Source organism: Schistocerca americana, chromosome 3 (genome assembly GCF_021461395.2).
Source record: "Schistocerca americana isolate TAMUIC-IGC-003095 chromosome 3, iqSchAmer2.1, whole genome shotgun sequence".
In the NCBI taxonomy this organism is placed as follows: Eukaryota; Metazoa; Arthropoda; class Insecta; order Orthoptera; family Acrididae; genus Schistocerca; species Schistocerca americana.
In genome coordinates this window covers 218891696-218909827 of record NC_060121.1, presented here as the reverse complement: position 1 = coordinate 218909827, position 18132 = coordinate 218891696, and positions in this window count along the sequence as shown.

The window sequence follows — 18132 nt, the reverse complement described above, 5'->3', positions numbered from 1 at the left end:
CTGCATTAGAGATCTGGAGTGAAGGTTTTCCAATAATTTTTCGTGACCTCCGTACTTCCTGAAGCATTCTGATGAGCTGTGTGATATTCACGGGTAAGTGATCTGACACACTATCAATTAACATATTTTAAGCAATTGAGAAATAATGTTACAGTGAAGGAGATGTACGAGGGCTGTTCAATAAGTAATGCAACACATTTTTTTTCTCGGCCAATTTTGGTTGAAAAAACCGGAAATTTCTTGTGGAATATTTTCAAACATTCCCGCTTCGTCTCGTATAGTTTCATTGACTTCCGACAGGTGGCAGCGCTGTACGGAGCTGTAAAAATGGCGTCTGTAAAGGATGTGCGTTGCAAACAACGGGCAGTGGTCGAGTTTCTTTTGGCGGAAAACCAGGGCATCTCAGATATTCATAGGCGCTTGCAGAATGTCTACGGTGATCTGGCAGTGGACAAAAGCACGGTGAGTCGTTGGGCAAAGCGTGTGTCATCATCGCCGCAAGGTCAAGCAAGACTGTCTGATCTCCCGCGTGCGGGCCGGCCGTGCACAGCTGTGACTCCTGCAATGGCGGAGCGTGCGAACACACTCGTTCGAGATGATCGACGGATCACCATCAAACAACTCAGTGCTCAACTTGACATCTCTGTTGGTAGTGCTGTCACAATTGTTCACCAGTTGGGATATTCAAAGGTTTGTTCCCGCTGGGTCCCTCGTTGTCTAACCGAACACCATAAAGAGCAAAGGAGAACCATCTGTGCGGAATTGCTTGCTCGTCATGTGGCTGAGGGTGACAATTTCTTGTCAAAGATTGTTACAGGCGATGAAACATGGGTTAATCACTTCGAACCTGAAACAAAACGGCAATCAATGGAGTGGCGCCACACCCACTCCCCTACCAAGAAAAAGTTTAAAGCCATACCCTCAGCCGGTAAAGTCATGGTTACAGTCTTCTGGGACGCTGAAAGGGTTATTCTGTTCGATGTCCTTCCCCATGGTTAAACGATCAACTCTGAAGTGTGTTGTGCTACTCTTCAGAAATTGAAGAAACGATTTCAGCGTGTTCGTAGGCACAAAAATCTGAACGAACTTCTCCTTCTTCATGACAACGCAAGACCTCACACAAGTCTTCGCACCCGAGAGGAGCTCACAAAACTTCACTGGACTGTTCTTCCTCATGCACCCTACAGCCCCGATCTCGCACCGTCGGATTTCCATATGTTTGGCCCAATGAAGGACGCAATCCGTGGGAGGCACTACGCGGATGATGAAAAAGTTATTGATGCAGTACGACGTTGGCTCCGACATCGACCAGTGGAATGGTACCGTGCAGGCATACAGGCCCTCATTTCAAGGTGGCGTAAGGCCGTAGCATTGAATGGAGATTACGTTGAAAAATAGTGTTGTGTAGCTAAAAGATTGGGGAATAACCTGGTGTATTTCAATGCTGAATAAAACAACCCCTGTTTCAGAAAAAAAATGTGTTGCATTACTTATTGAACTGCCCTCGTATTTTCCAGAATTTTTGCCTCGTGGTTACTCTTCTACTTCTGTCTGATTACCGTTTCTCCCTTGCCAACACCTCACTTTGTAGGGCACGCCTCACTTATTCCATGTTTGGCTCTTTCTTTTATTAGAGGAATATTATGTTCACCGTCTGTGAGTGAATCTAGAGAACTGCATGAGATGTATTCTCATTCAATAAAATTCTTCAGGGTATCAGACCGCATCGTCATACGTTACGTTAACGTAAGGCCCTGATGAAGGCTAGCTGCAACGCTGGCCGAAACGTTGGCGCATTTTAAATTATGACGATGCGGTCTGATACCCTGAAGAATTTTACTGAAGAAGACAACGGTCCCATAGTGCTCAGAGCCATTTGAACCATTTACAACGTAAAGTTTCCACTAACGAGAACTACCTATTGTCCTTCAAGTAGCTCCGAAGAGGAAACTTCATTCTTTTCCTTCCGTCACGCGATATTTCATGGCAGTACTCTGAATGGAGACGGAGCCCTTCTAGATGGCACCAGACTCGTTGACCACACAGCTACTAAGGCGGACGGTAAGAGATTGCCTGAAAATCCAAATCAGCGATGTTGTTTTGACCCATCATTAGGTTCGTTGCTTTGTATTTAAGACAAGCGTTCTGCGTGTTACACTTTACGAACATCTTATTCAGGGAATATACATAACATTGTTAATTTGTTTTTGGATGAGTTTGTTGTCGGTGTATGTAGACCCATAAAAATAGAAAGCAAATATTCTTTTCTTTGAAATAGCCACACGGTAAACAGTTTATGAGGTGGATCTGTATAAACCAGGTCTGTAGTGTTGTGAAAGTGCACACAAAAACTTGAGATTGAAGATAACGAGCTAACAGAAGAAATTATGCAGAGGATTTAATTACAACTAATAAACTAGAAGAACTCTTTCCAGAATAATTTTGCGAAAAGGAACAGTAGAAGATGGAGTACTGTAGGTTATCAGATCTCTGAATGTTAGGGAGCTGAACTGCAGTTCTATAATATCTACTGTTTACAGAGAAATATCCAAGATGAAGATAGGAATGTCATTGTTACAGCTCTCTTCCAAAATGGAAATGGAAATAAACTCAGACATTGTGATAGTAGAAGTCTGGTACATACGGAAAACAAAATAAACTCCAGAACACACAACAAAAGAGTAGAAGTAATAAATGAAGTTATCCTTTCAGTGGATCAGAACGGTTTTACGAAGGGCACATCTTGCACCGACGACGTGTTCATTATAAAACAATTCATAGAGAAAAAAGACTGTAATAAAACACAGATAATATTTGTAGTTTATACGAATTAAATTCTTTCGAACATAACGAGGATACACCATACATATTGTACTCATACTGGAAATTATATACGAAAACACAGTTAAGATCAAAACAGCCTAGAAAAGTCTAGTAAAATTCAGAGGGTTAAACACGTTTAAATATGTGTATTGACAGCCTCTTTAGATGGTGGTGACGTTTAGTTCACCCTGGCTTAAAAATATCATACCAAACACAAATAACCTTTTTGGTTTCGCTGATGACCAGTTTATTACGTTTGATGATGAAGAAGATAAACGGTAAACCGCTGTTTAAAAGATAATCTTACGGTCGCAAGAACATGATATGAAGATCTCTATGGACAAGACAAAAGTAATGGCATTTGGAGGAGGACTTATAAGACTGCAAATTATCACTTTTGACAAGATCATATAACAAGTAATAATTTTTTAACCATCTCCGAACTGAAATAAGTTACTTAAAGCATCAATAGGTGGATAAAAAACTTGTCAAATTCCAATACAGATATGGCGTTGAAAGCAGAACATTAAACAGTAAGGTAAGAAAGGAACTAAAATTAAATTTTAGAAAACTATGGCAGCTCTTCTTCTACGATGAAACATTGACCCTCATCAAACGAAAAAAATAAGATTTCAAACGTCTGAAATGATACACCTACATTCTGTGAAAGGATGTAGAAAATCAGACACAATAAAAACTGGTGTTATCAGAAAATAATTAACGTGAACCAATAAACAATGTATAGATTTTTTTTTTCTTTAGTGACTTAAACACTCTGGAAATATTAGAGCTATTAGACCGTTTCTTACATCAAAAGCGGCCAATTTTACATTACGTTTATTACGTGAAGAATGTTAAAAGAATTCAAAATTTAGTAATAACTGTGACATAAATAATACAGAGGAAACACAGTTTTTATTCGTTCCTAACAAGTTCAGCAAGAAAGATATACAACAATAAAAGAAAAAATTGAAGCAAATTTATTTGAACTCTGGTAGTGGTCGCAGTGGATATGTAATAAGTGGTAGAAGAGGGTGAGAGAGAGAGACGGATGTGATAAAACACAAGTATTGAAGATAGAGGACAGAATCTCGCTTGACTGAATGAGAAATGAAAAGAGACAGAAGCATTACCGGAAGAAGATGAAAGCATCTGCTTTACTGCTTGACGGAAGGAAACTGGCTAAGTCCGTTAACTTTTGTGGAAAAATTATGAGGTTGACGGAAGGAGGTGCTTTACTTTTTCTTATATGAAACAGAGAGTTGGACTGTGGGCAAAATAGCTTGTTCCAGAGCGATAACTGCGAGATGCGTTCAATAAGTAATGTGATACTTTTTTTTGTGAGAATGGGTTGGTTTTATTTGGGATTTCAGTACACCCTATTATTCCCCAGTCTTTTGGCTAAAAACCATACTTTAACATAATTTCCTTACAAGGCGATGGCCTTACACTACCTTACTGTGAGGGTCTGTCTGCCCACATCGTACCACACTACTGGTCAACGTCGAAGCCAACGTCTTGGTTCATCAATAAACTCCTAATCATCCTCGTACTGCTTCCCGCAGAGTGCATGCTTCGTTGGGCCACACACATAGAAGTAGGAAGGCGCAAGATCCAGGCTGTAATGTTGATGGGAAGATTTGTGAGCTCCTCTTGGGTGCACAGACTTGTGTGACGTCCAGTGGAGCAGTGAGGTGTTTGAGTCTGATCCGATGATCACCTCGGATGAGAGTGTCCGCACGTTCCAACACTGCAGGAGTCGCAGCTGTGAATAGCTGGCCGGCACGCGAGAGATCAGACAGGCTTGTGCGACCTTGTTGCGATGACAGACGCCTTGTCCAACGACTCGTCGTGCTTTTGTTCACTGCCAGGTCTCCATAGACATTCCGCAAGGGCCTATGGATATGTGCGATGCTCTGGTATTCCGCCAAAAGAAACTGAATGACATCTATTTGCTTGGCACGCATCTCCGTTAAGGGCTCAATTTTTAAGGCTACATATAGCGCCGTAACCAATCAGAATTTCTTGGAACCATAGGGGCTGCAGCGGGAATATTCCACTATGGCCCACAATAAATTTCGCATTTTTTCAACCGGAAATGGCCGACGAAAATAATGTGTTGCATTATTTATTGAACACCCTCGTAAACAGTAGTTCGCAAATTTTCTTGTTTTATGAGCGGGCAGAGCTAGATGAGTGAGACTGTGTTTCGATTATGATTATGACAGGTGCTTAATCTATGATGTGCAGTACTGGAGTTAATGTAATAGACTGATATAAATGTAAGGACCATGTGGAGAGAATGTCAGAGCAATGATCATCTCTACAAGTCATGAAATATGTACCGCATGGAAGGAAAAGTCTTGAAAGCATCAAAAGAGATAGTACTGGATAAGGCTGACCCATTAAGAAGGAATAGGTGTCGTACCTAATCCCTGAAACTGAAGACAATATTTATGATGATAAAACGGATGGATAGAGGTGTTGAAGACGGTGGACGATGATGCTTTACTCTGACATTGTGGTTAACTTACCTCACAGGTAAATAAACTAATATGTATCTGGACGATAGTGTCTGTTGTAGTGCCTGCCGCGATAGCAGCTGAGGAGAAGAGACGTGTTTGCAATGCTGCAGCTCTCCCCGGCCCTCTCTGCAAGCGGTGTCAGTGGGTGCATTCCGGGCCGGCTATAACGGGCCGTGATTTCAGTTCGCCGAAGCAATGACCGGCAGCCAGTGGCCGGTGTCCAGTGTCTGCCAAGCCCTCCCGGAAGCGGGCGCAGCGGGCACTGCCGCAAGCGTTCCCACGACCCCTCCTCCTTGCCCCCCTCCCTCCCCCCCCAACTTCCCCACCCGGTTAACCCCTGTCTGTGACAGTTCGCTGTCACCCGGCGCGAGCAATGCGAGGGTCGTCGTACCGCGTGTAATGGAGAGCCTGTGCCTGATGGACAAGCACCTTGTGCAATGTACCCTACCACCACATCACCCGTATATCTTGAACCTGTAGTTCTTAGCAGCATAAGCAGGGTGCACTGGTGGGTCTGGATGCGTCTCGGGCAAAAGGACGTAGAGCAATGCCAGAATTTCCTAGGTTGTATTTAGGTGCTATAATTAGCAAAGTCAGATAAATGTGACCGCTACTAAGGTATAGATATACTGCCATAGGTCGCACTTTATTTCGTTTACTGCTCGTATCGTGCCTCAAAGACGAACATTCTCAGGTCTCTGGGTGAAAATTACAGTACGTATTAACAGTAATTCCAATCCCAAAGAAAGCAGGTGTTGATAGATGTGAAAATTACCGAACTATCAGTTTAATAAGTCACGGCTGCAAAATACTAACGCGAATTCTTTACAGACGAATGGAAGAACTAGTAGAAGCCGACCTCGGGGAAGATCAGTTTGGATTCCGTAGAAATATTGGAACACGTGAGGCAATACTGACCCTACGGCATATCTAGAAGCTAGATTAAGGAAATGCAAACCTACGTTTCTAGCATTTGTAGATTTAGAGAAAGCTTTTGACAATCTTGACTCTCTTTCAAACTCTGAAGGTGGCAGGGGTCAAATACAGGGAGCGAAAGGTTATTTACAATTTGTACAGAAACCAGATGGCAGTTAAAAGAGTCGAGGGACATGAAAGGGAAGCAATGGTTGGGAAGAGAGTGAGACAGGGTTTAGCCTCTCCCTGATGTTATTCAATCTGTATATTGAGAAAGTAGTGAAGGAAACAAAAGAAAATTCGGAGTAGGTACTAAAATCCATGGAGAAGAAATAAAAACTTTGAGGTTCGCCGATGACATTGTGATTCTTTCAGAGATAGCAAAGGACTTGGAAGAGTAGTTGAATGAGTTGAATGGAATGGATAGCGTCTTGAAAGGAGGATATAAGATGAACATCAACAAAAGCAAAACGAGGATAATGGAAAGTAGTCGAATTAAGTCGGGTGATGCTGAGGGAATTAGATTAGGAAATGAGACACTTAAATTAGTAAAAGAGTTTTGCTATTTGGGAAGCAAAATAACTGATAATTGTCTAAGTAGAGAGGATGTAAAATGTAGACTGGCAATGGCAAGGAAAGCGTTTCTAAAGAAGAGAAATTTGTTGACATCCAGTATAGATTTAAGTGTCAGGAAGTTGTTTCTGAAAGTATTTGTATGGAGTGTAGCCATGTATGGAAGTGAAACATGGACGATAAATAGTTTGGACAAGAAGAGAATAGAATCTTTCGAAATTTGGTGCTACAGAAGAATGCTGAAGATTAAATGGGTAGATCACATAACTAATGAGGAGGTACTGAATAGGATTGGGAAGAAGAGAAGTTTGTGGCACATTTTGACTAGAAGAAGTCTTCGGTTGATAGGACACGTTCTGACGCATCAAGCGATCACCAGTTTAGTATTGGAGGGCTGCGTGGAGGGTAAAAATCATGGAGGAGACCAAGAGATGAATACACCAAGCAGATTCAGAAGGATGTAGGTTGCAGTGCGTACTGGGAGATGAAGAAGCTTGCACATGATAGAGTAGCATGGAGAGCTGCATAAAACCAGTCTCAGGACTGAAGACCACAACAACAACAACATTAACAGTATCATTAAAATGGGGCTTAAAAAGTAGATACTTAACATTTGGTGTCCTGATAGCAATATATTAAGCCCCTTGTAAGGGAAGCGAACACAAGGGAATGTGCATTTGCAAACATGTGCTGTGTGCGACATCACACTCATCCATGCCCGATGCAAGATTCGAACCTGCGACCGTAGCAGCCGCGTGGTTCCACAGTGAAGTGCCTAGAACCACTCGACCACAGCGGCCGGCGATGGAGAAGAGAACGTTTAGCTTGGCGTAGGTAAGCAACAATTTAGGCGTCTCAGTCGACACGAAGAGGTGAAATTCGAGAAGGTAAGTAGTGGAGCAGGGCACCTGCGAGCTCAGAGAACTATCTAATCCTAGGGCCACAATGTAATCTGATGCCTCCACCTCACCTCTCATGCAGGTGATAGTGGTAAATTCAAGGTCACAACGTACCCTCATACCTATCACGTGGTAAGATAAGGCCCCCCTCTTCCACCTCCTGATAGCTATCACTTGGCAAGGTAAGGCCGCTTCTTCCGCCACCCACACCTCTGGATCAGTTGTGACATAAGAATCGCAGAAAAATGAGAGTGACTAATCCACTGTTGGCATACTAGCTTACTTTCCAAATCACCCTCCCCCCACTGATCTAGGTGAGCTGAATGACTAAAAAATTATCGCATGAGAAGATTCCTCCGTTTCTTTCCCCTCTCTCTAGACCAATAGGTTGATTTGAAACTGGCGGGAAAGCAAGTCCCTCCTACCCCAGCCTCAATTCACATACCTCTCTCTCTCTCTCTCTGGTTTAATTGTGAAAGTTTTGAAATGCAAGGTCTGTACATCATAATGGAAGGATCATAATTATGTAATGTCATCAGAAGTCAGCCACTACCTCGAGAGAGAATGTAAAGGATAAGAAGACCTGCACATTCGAATGCATTAGTCCATCAGTTTCTGTCACATTTAAGATTTTTATTTATTTTTTTAACGACAAAACAATATCCTCTTGATTGGGTGGAGCTGTAACCAGCACTATCTGATATGTTGGAGCAGTATACAAAGCTCTTAAAGCTTCTAGTGTCCATATCACAGTTGTAGCAGATACCTCAACTATGGAATCAAGAAATGCAGCCAGCAAATACTCCCCATCACCACCAGCGGCTGCACAGCGACAGGCTGTCTGATTGCAACTGCTTCCAGAAACTGAGCTCCTGATATCGCTGTCATCAGCGCCACTCATCAGGCTGCTGGCTTGGCACACGTCACACATGAAAGTGATGTTATGCTCGACAATGTTCAATCTAAATGTGAGTGTTAGTAAACTTTTGGTTGTAAGTTTGTTGCCAGGTCGTTTGTTCAAATCGTTCAAATGGCTCTAAGCACTGTGGGGCTTAACATCTGAGGTCATCACTCCCTTAGACTTAGAACTACTTAAACCTAACTAACCTACGTTCGCAGGTTCGAATCCTGCCTCGGGCATGGATGTGTGTGATGTCCTTAAGTTAGTTAGGTTTAAGTAGTTCTACGTTCTAGGGGACTGATGATCTCAGATGTTAAGTCCCATAGTGCTCAGAGCCATTGAACCTAACTAATTTGAGGACATCACACAATTCCATGCCCGCGGTAGAATTAGAACCTGTGACCTTAGCAGCAACTTGGTTCCGGACTGAGCTCCTAGAACCGCTCGGCCACTGCGGCCAGTGGTCGTTTGTTCAGTGCTGTGATCAGTACTGAAGATACCTACTATAGTCGTATGAATGTAATGCATTCACACTACGAATGGTACGCATTATGTCAGAATTTTTTAAATACATCTTCAGTGTTCAACACTCAGTTGTATCATGTGCAACTAGATTATCACACAGCATGTGCTGGCGACTGCCTGACAACAGTGAAAATAAATAACTATGGGAATAGGAAAGAGTGCTTTCACTTTCAAGAATCAATGATCAGAAACTTGATGTGTGTCAGACATACAATCCGGTGAGCTGTGAATGAGCATCTCAGGAGGTACGACTGTGAGTATAAGTTTCTCAGAGGATGTTTCTGCAATTAATTTCCATGAGTGTTATGCTTATGTGCGCAGTATGTATGGTGCATCTGCACTACCTGACATAGCTAAAGAATTATATGCGTATTTGCACATTTATGGAAACTACAACGCTAGCTGAAATTACAGAAAAAAAGAAACTAATGAATGTCTCGCATCAGCAGCGCATTATTTAAACAAATAAACTCTTGCTGTGTGCAAAGTCTGTATTTCACTGTAAGGAACATGTCCATGCATTATTAATGTGTGAGGTTGTAGTGTATTAAAAACAACGGCATTTTCTGTAAGTACTCCAAAGTATGACCTCTTCCCATTTCTACATGCAGTTTTGTGGGAATCCTGTTAACACTATTCGACTGATTTTCACCTACGCAACCAACGACATGTGTAGATAGAAGACTTTCAGTGTTTAGCAATTACCACAGAGTATTATTGAAACAAATAAATTCTTGCTTTGTGAAAAGTTTACGTTACACTGTCAGTAACTTGTCACTGCGTTATTAATATGTGACGTCATAGTGTGTTAAAACACCGATGAAATCACAGTAAGACTGACGCTAAACGATTATGGTATACTTGTAAATAGTGGTGCTTCACACACACACACACACACACACACACACACACACACACACACACGAACACACATGTACACACACAGACAAAAAATTGTTAAATTTACACTGCAGTTGCCCTAACCTACCTGAGTTGTTAACGATCGCCCCAAGCATAAAATGCTTAAAAACCATGAGGTCACATACAGGATCCCTCAGAGAAGTGGGACACTGTAAGATTATGATAGACTTGTAAACAATGAGAAGATAGCTTCTACAGACAAGCACTTGACAATAAAAGTACACCAACAAGACATCACTAAATTACACTGTAGTTAATTTCCCCACTTGGGATGTTACTGCCACTACTGAAATTGAGTAGGAATGATGCATAAACGCACTTTATTTAGAACAAAGGAAAAATATCTTCTGTTATCTGCTCCATAACTGCACATGATTTCTGCATTGCCCATCCTCACTTTAGTGCCAAGGTTGCAGTCCTCCCACTACAATCAGAGAACAAGGGGCCACATATGATAAGAAATGCAACTTGAGGACACATTATGCAGTCTGTCCTAAAACGATGTAATATACTTTTGTTACATGTGTCTCTAAATCCCTCAGAATATTTCTGGTAACGAGTCTTATTTTTATCAATATTCCATATACTACTTATCTTCTCCTGTACCGTAAACATTCTTTTTACGTCGACTGTACGAAAAAATGTTCTTGGACAAAGACAATGACAATTACACTTCTGGTTTGCATAATTTCTGATGGGTAATCCTAGGTATTTAAGGGCTGCTACCGTTTCCAGTGGATTATTGTCGATAGCGTTGTGTGGCTGCAATACATTTACACATTACTGCTGCGTTTTTGTATCATTAGACCAGTAAGGCTGCTGGCATTTGGCTGAAAATCACTTAAGTACCTGTTTATGTAGGGTTTTGCACGCACATTAGATTATGGGGACGGATGGTGAGGGATCATAATCGTCTCCACAGAAGAATTGAATATGAAGCCCAAACCAGTATGCTGACAGAGTGCATAGAGCAACATTCAGATGGGAACGCGATCTTATCACAGAAGGCTGCAGCGACTGTTGACTAGTTTTTCCATGTCAAGCTGCGAGCCCATCATGACTTACAATGCGTACACAGCTAAAATAGTGAACAAAAACTTTCTCTTCCATGGAAGATTTTTAACAAGCATTGCAGCACAGGTGAGGTTGGTTTATCTGTCCCCCCTCCCTGCCTGCTGATCCCCAATGTTGTTGTACTACCAAAGTAGGAATTCCAATTACTGCAGCTTAGTTACTGGCAGGTATGCCACCACCACCACCACCACCACCACCACCACCACCACCATCATCATCACTGTAGTCATCATCATTACTTTTTTCTTCACTTGTATTACTTGCATTGCTACTAATAGAATATGTATATTTTGCTTAACCATTACTTCCTGTATTACAATAACACAGGGATTCCCTGTTAGTGAACTTGGGAATGTGGTTCACACTATAAGACTGTAAACATTAGAGAAGAGATGAATCATCGAGTATTGAACACGAGACACATCAGCATCAAATCTGGTGCAGAGGTGCTGGTTCATCTGAAAGGGACCAAGGTATATTTGCCATCAAGATCCTCTAGTGCTGTTCAGCTTCAGTTTATAAACAGTGGTAATGTGTGTGTGACGTGTCACGGAAGAGTGAACAACATGGAAATAGTTGCTTTCCAAAATATTGGTAAGCAGTTTTTTGTGCCCACTGTGTATACAAAATGGAAATTTCTATTCACAAAGTGTCACGCAGTGGAAGACTAAGAGATAACATTATACCTCTAAGAGAAGACTATTGTGGCTCCTTGTTTAATTTACAAGGGCGTTAAGCTTTTAACTATGAAGTTATTGACAATCTAAAAGCTTTTCCAGAAGCGAATGAGGAAGTAATAAACTTGTTTCAGAGAGAATACTTTATTGATTCTGAACACATTCTTTTAAAGTGTGTGATAGGTATGAATGTATTTATTAAACTGAACTGTTTCTGTATCAGCATAACAAGCTGGTTGATTTTTACATTGAGAATATGTTATTCATATTGTATATAGTTTGTCCACAAAATGCAGTTCAGTGACATTTCGACTTTACTGTGGCAGGTATAGCAATCAATACTTACCTATCCAATGGAGTTGCCATAAATATTTACTCAAACTGTATCAATCCACTGTTTGGAATAGATGGGATTCGTGTGTGTGTGCTTGCACCATTTCCTGTAAATATCTGTAAGTTTCACAGAAATAATGTAGCATGATGCCATTTTTATGTCTCATTTTAATATTATGCTGATCAAATAAGAGGTGCATTTGTGTACATAAGCATCATTGAAATAATGTAACATGACACCATCCCTATGCATCATTTTTATACTTTACTGTGACTATTGGCTGAAGAAAGGTGAGGGGTGTACAAAGCACAACTGGGCTACTTCTGCCATTTTGTATTATTTAAATTTTCCCACTAGCACAATTAGTACAGAACTGTCATCTCGCATTTTGACTTGCTAGATATGTTTGAATTGGAGGGTGAGGAGAGGGGACATGCCCTGGTGACATCAGTAATAGGTGAGGGTAGGACTTTCTTCCATCTTGATGACGCCATGTGTTTAAGGCAATTGCCCCTGCCCTTGAAATTGCCGTCTGACAACAACACTCACACTTCTCAAGATCATGTGAGTGGATAAAGATATACACAGGGTGATTCAGCTACCCCTACCGATGTGTTTTATGCAAGCCGCACTACATCTGTATCAGGAGTGCAATTCAGGCAGGCAACAATCACGTAAATGATATAAGTTATCACTCAATGCTGTCAGCAAATGGAATAATACTGTTAAAAATACAAGTGAGGATTTTCCATCAGTTACATGGTATTTTTGGACCAAGACGTAACTTACTTCTGCCGCAGATATCCATATGTTTCCAGTCTTTGTTTGTGTAATTAATGGTATTGCTGTATGGGTTTTGGCTGTCTCTATAAGATTGTTCTGTTCACAGTACTTAATCTTTCGTAAATGATACAGAAGTGTCTTATAAAGTGTGTTTTACCATCGGAAACAAAGACATTAACAAGAGATATCAAAGAGGGAAATGCAGAAGCAACAACTTTCTGGTATTTAACCCAATGAAAAGTTTAATATACAGGGTAATTCAGCTGTTTCTACCGATGTAGTTTTATGCAACCCCACATGATAGAATAATGTTGACGGCTATTTCGCTTTTCAGATATGAAGCACATTGTCCAAATTGTTTCCGAATAACTGGTAATATGCACGAAGACATCTTAGATCTATTGTAAAAATTTTGTTTATGAAACTACTTTAGCACATTAATGCAGTGAGTCATATATTAATCTTTTAATTGGGTTATATAGCAGAAAACTATTATTTCCTCACTTCTCACTTCGATATCTCCTGTTTTATTTAGTTGTTTCCAATGGTGAAACCCACTTTATAAGACAACGTCGCTGAATCATTTACGAAAGATTAAGTACTTTAAACGGAACAAACTTACAGAGACATCCAAAACCTGTTTCACTACATCACTAATTATACAAACAAAGAATCGTGACATCTGGATAGCTATGGCAGAAGTAAGTATACCTTTCTCCAAAACTACCGTAGAACTCAAGGACAGTCCTCACTCATATATTTTACAGTATGATTCCCTTTGCTAATAGTCACTCAAAGTTCAGAAAGTAAATTTATGTGGATTAAGGGACTGTCACCTACCTAGATACCGTTCCTGATACAGATGTAGTGCCGGTCGTATAAAATGCATAGGCAGGAACAGCTGAATCGCCTTTTATACTATTACAGTTTTATAATCAGAAATCTCTAACATAACAGCGATACATCTGCCATGTAATTACAGATGCCATGCACACATGCAACGAGATTCATCAGGTCTTTTTTATATAAATGTAATCAGCGTAATAGGTACATATTCATACTTGTTTGCATTCAAGGGAATTTATTGTGTTTTTTCCTTTTTGATAAAAATAATTACGGAGCTTGTGCTTATTCAGTGTGTGGGAACATCTAATGAATTTATCGTTTTTCTCAAGTTCCCACTTGAACCTTTGAGTGCTTCAGCAATTTCTACCAGTCTTATCTATTTTCCTTCGTCATTTCTGCTATGGACGTCGTGAATCTCAGAAGCACATACGATACGTACATTTTTCTATCAGTAACGTTACATTCTCTTAGGACAGTCCCAAGGCTCATGCAACTCTGGCTAATAACAGGAAAAGTGGTCAAGATAGTTGACGAATGATTTATGTGCTGCTAGCGCTAAAGCGGAGAAGATTTGAACTTCCTTTGATGGTGCGCTGAGACACCGAAAACTACCGGAACACAAGCGAACAACTGCGAATGCGAACGAATCACTACCGAATGCCGTTTGCACAAGCACGCCTAGTCTTTACACCAGAGAGGAGAATTCTTCTCCGCTGTGGTCTGTTTGCCTGCATTCGCTACAGTGGGTGTTAGTGGTTAAAAGTTCCGCTCGACACCTACGTCAGCGCGAAGTGCTGGTAGTCGGGTGCGCATTTTTTACTGCGAATTCATTGGTCTGGTGTATGATCTGAAGCAAAACTGTCACTCTCTCCAACAACCAACTACTCAAATGATAGCAGAATAAAATTGATGACTCAAGCACAAAAATGGAAGTAGGAACCATGGGGACTCATAACGAGTTTCGATCATTGTACTAACTTATACATTTACATTCTTTTGTCCTGTTTGAACGTGGCTCCCAAGACATTTGTCCACATCGATATGGCTCTTGCTTTTGAAATGAGAAGTAGTAACTATTCGCATACATGTAGAGAATGAGTTTACGATTAAAACAGAACATCCAGTTCACATAATTTTTTACCGAGCGAGGTGGCGCAGGGGTTAGACACTGGACTCGCATTGGGGAGGACGACGGTTCAATCCCGCGTCCGGCCATCCTGATTTAGGTTTTCCGTGATTTCCCTAAATCACTCCAGGCAAATGCCGGGATGGTTCCTCTGAAAGAGCACGGCCGACTTCCTTCCCCATCCTTCCCTAATCCGATGAGACCGATGACCACGCTGTCTGGTCTCCTTCCCCAAACCAACCAACCAACCAACCACATAATTTTGTGTTGACGAGGACGGCGTGTGGAGCATTATACCTTAAACCTGCTTTCCTTAAGGCACCGATATATCTGAAGATGCACGTATGTGATAACCGAAACTGGTAAAATACAAAGCAACAAGATACCTGCGAATCTTTTACATGTACATTCATTTACTTTACTTACGTTTGAGGAAATTGTAACAGTGACAGAGACGTACGTGCTTGAAATCTCTTTAATGCCACGGCCTGGGTTCAAATGGCTCTGAGCACTATGAGACTTAACTTCTGAGGTCATCAGTCCCCTAGAACTTAAAACTACTTAAACCTAACTCAGCTAAGGACCTCACACACCGTAGCGGTCACGCGGTTCCAGACTGTAGCGCCTAGAACCGCTCGGCCACTCCGGCCGGCAATAGACATAGTAAAGAGAAATTTAATTTAAATGAATATAAAAAATCGTCTCTATTATGTCAACAGTAATAAACACGTTTAAACAACTTTGCTTATAGCCAGTTACTGTGCTGTGGGGATGTCAGCCCCATTCTGTAATTATGACAGTCAATTATGACAGCTGAAACATGTAGAACCATGTACAGCGTCTCGGCAAGCTGCACCAGTATCACGACTAACTTTATTTGTTGGAAATTCGTGCAAATAATGGGATATAAATGTTCAGAATAGTGGGGGGTACTTTTGATTTGAAATATCATATGAAAATCGTGATATACATCATTTATTACAGCCAAAGTTTGCGTTTTGAATTACGCAATCGTATGATGGTTGCAGAATGCAAGTCGCACTGTCGCTTTTAAACAACAGATAAGGGACCAGAGAAATTGAAAAGACAAAGAATATTTAAATATCAGTTCATACAATCGATTTTATAAAACCAAATTAAGATAATAATACACTTCCCGTCAGTGCAGAAGTAACTTATGGCGGATAAAGTTCAAATACACAATCACCATATGAACAAAACTTCCATACAAATCACAAACCATTTAGGGAAGGAAGAGTGACTGAATTGGCTGTAAAACTCTCCGGTTTAATTAATCTTGTTCAGATTCTTACCACGAATCGTAACGAAGAACAAGCAGTCGCTAACGACACGTGGGATCCAAGTCCATTCATACTAGTTACAGCAAGTTCGAACGTGAATCAGTGAGAATTTAGCCATGAAATGCGAGTACGTGATGAATCATTAACAGAATAGTATTGCAAATTTTCATTGAATACGCACAACCGATTTACATAAGACTGTCTCACCAAACAGCAGCTCAACACTAAAACTTGTCCAGTCTTCGCTACGGAATACACCAGAGCAAAACATTTGAAAGCTTTTCCCAGCATCCTTTATGAGCAGGCAGCGGAGTCATTGGTCTGTACATCCGGAAATGTGGAGCATGTTTCCCATGAACTTCACAGACTGAACCCAAAGTTCCAAAGACACAACTGTCTGCAGCCGATAGTAGGTACTGAATCGTCTCTGCAGTTATAAATAGTAGCACTGAATATTAAAACTTGTAATTTAACAGATAACTGTCAAGTTGCCATTGACTCGGCCTCCACGTAAGTTACACAGTGTGTTTAGAAATTCTTGTTAGAAGCTTCTATGGTCTGACTCAGTAGATAATGTTTTGATAAAGACTCAGTGTCGGCAAACGTGCCGTTTGAATCTAGAATAAGTTTGAATATCGGAATACTTTAAAATCACCAACTTCACTGTACGTACACAGGTCTGAACTGTGTGTTGTATACTACCCGGTGGCATGGGCAATATTTTGCTTAATCATAGTCGTGTTCTCTTCTACGTGACGAAGAACGTCCTCTCGAAAGACGAGACTTTGGCTCGTAAATGGAGCACCGTAGACACCCCCTTCTAGCTGCGAACGTACCAATTTCTTGAATCCTTTGTTGTGGTCGGAGGAATATGGTTTGTGCTGTTATTATGACAGAGAAGGTGCACTCTTCTAAGATGGAATGTATGCCGTGGAAGCCACCCAACCTTCAAACTTACTGTACATCAAAACGATACACTTACAGACGTTGCTTTCTAATCAATACTTTTTGTACTAAGTACCCTCTAAAACCCTCTCTCCTTTTTTTTTGATTCATCTATCTTCTGACTTGATTGATGCTGCCTGCCACGAATTGCTCTGCTGTGCCAACCTGTCCTTCTGAGAGCAGTGCTTGCACCCTACGTCCTCAATTATGTGTTGTATGTATTCCAATCTCTGTCTTCCCCTGTAGTTATTTCCCCCAACATCTCCCTGTAGTACCATGGAGAATATCTCCTGATGTGTTAATACATACCCTGTGATCCTGTCCCTTCTACATGTCGGTATTGTCCATATGTTCCTTTCTTCGCCAAGCCTCCAGAGAACCTCCTCATTTTTCACCTTATCAGTCCATCTAATTGTCAACATTCTTCTGTAGCGCCACATCTCAAACAACAACCCCTATAAACCTGTAAACACGTACGCAAAACGTCACACTTGGTTGTTGGACATCAGTTGACAGCCAGGCATATGTCAGGTGTAGTATCTGCAACGTGTCAGGTAAGCAGCGGGTCACGAAAGCAGCAGTAGTCGCCCATCTTCAAGAAAGTTTGCACGTTCATCGCCAAACGTGACTGCCATTTGCTTTAATGGAATATGATGGTGAGTGGAGTTTCTTGAAAGAGAATCATTACCTGTAGCTCTGGAAACTCGCTTACTTTGCGGTTGCAGTTCAGATTACTGTAAGTACACAGCAGCCGAGATTGCACGTGCTTTCCAGTAGCGGCGCTTACCATCACACTTGGCATTGGTTTATTACGCCGCTCAGCAAAGCAGGCTGACATACCGAGGTCACCAGTGTTGCATTTAACACATATGAGCAATCACAGTAGGACACGTCGATGAGGGACTCGCCCGGAAGCATCGAAATTCGCCTTTCAGCACGCAGTAGCGTCTCTTATAATCTGAGT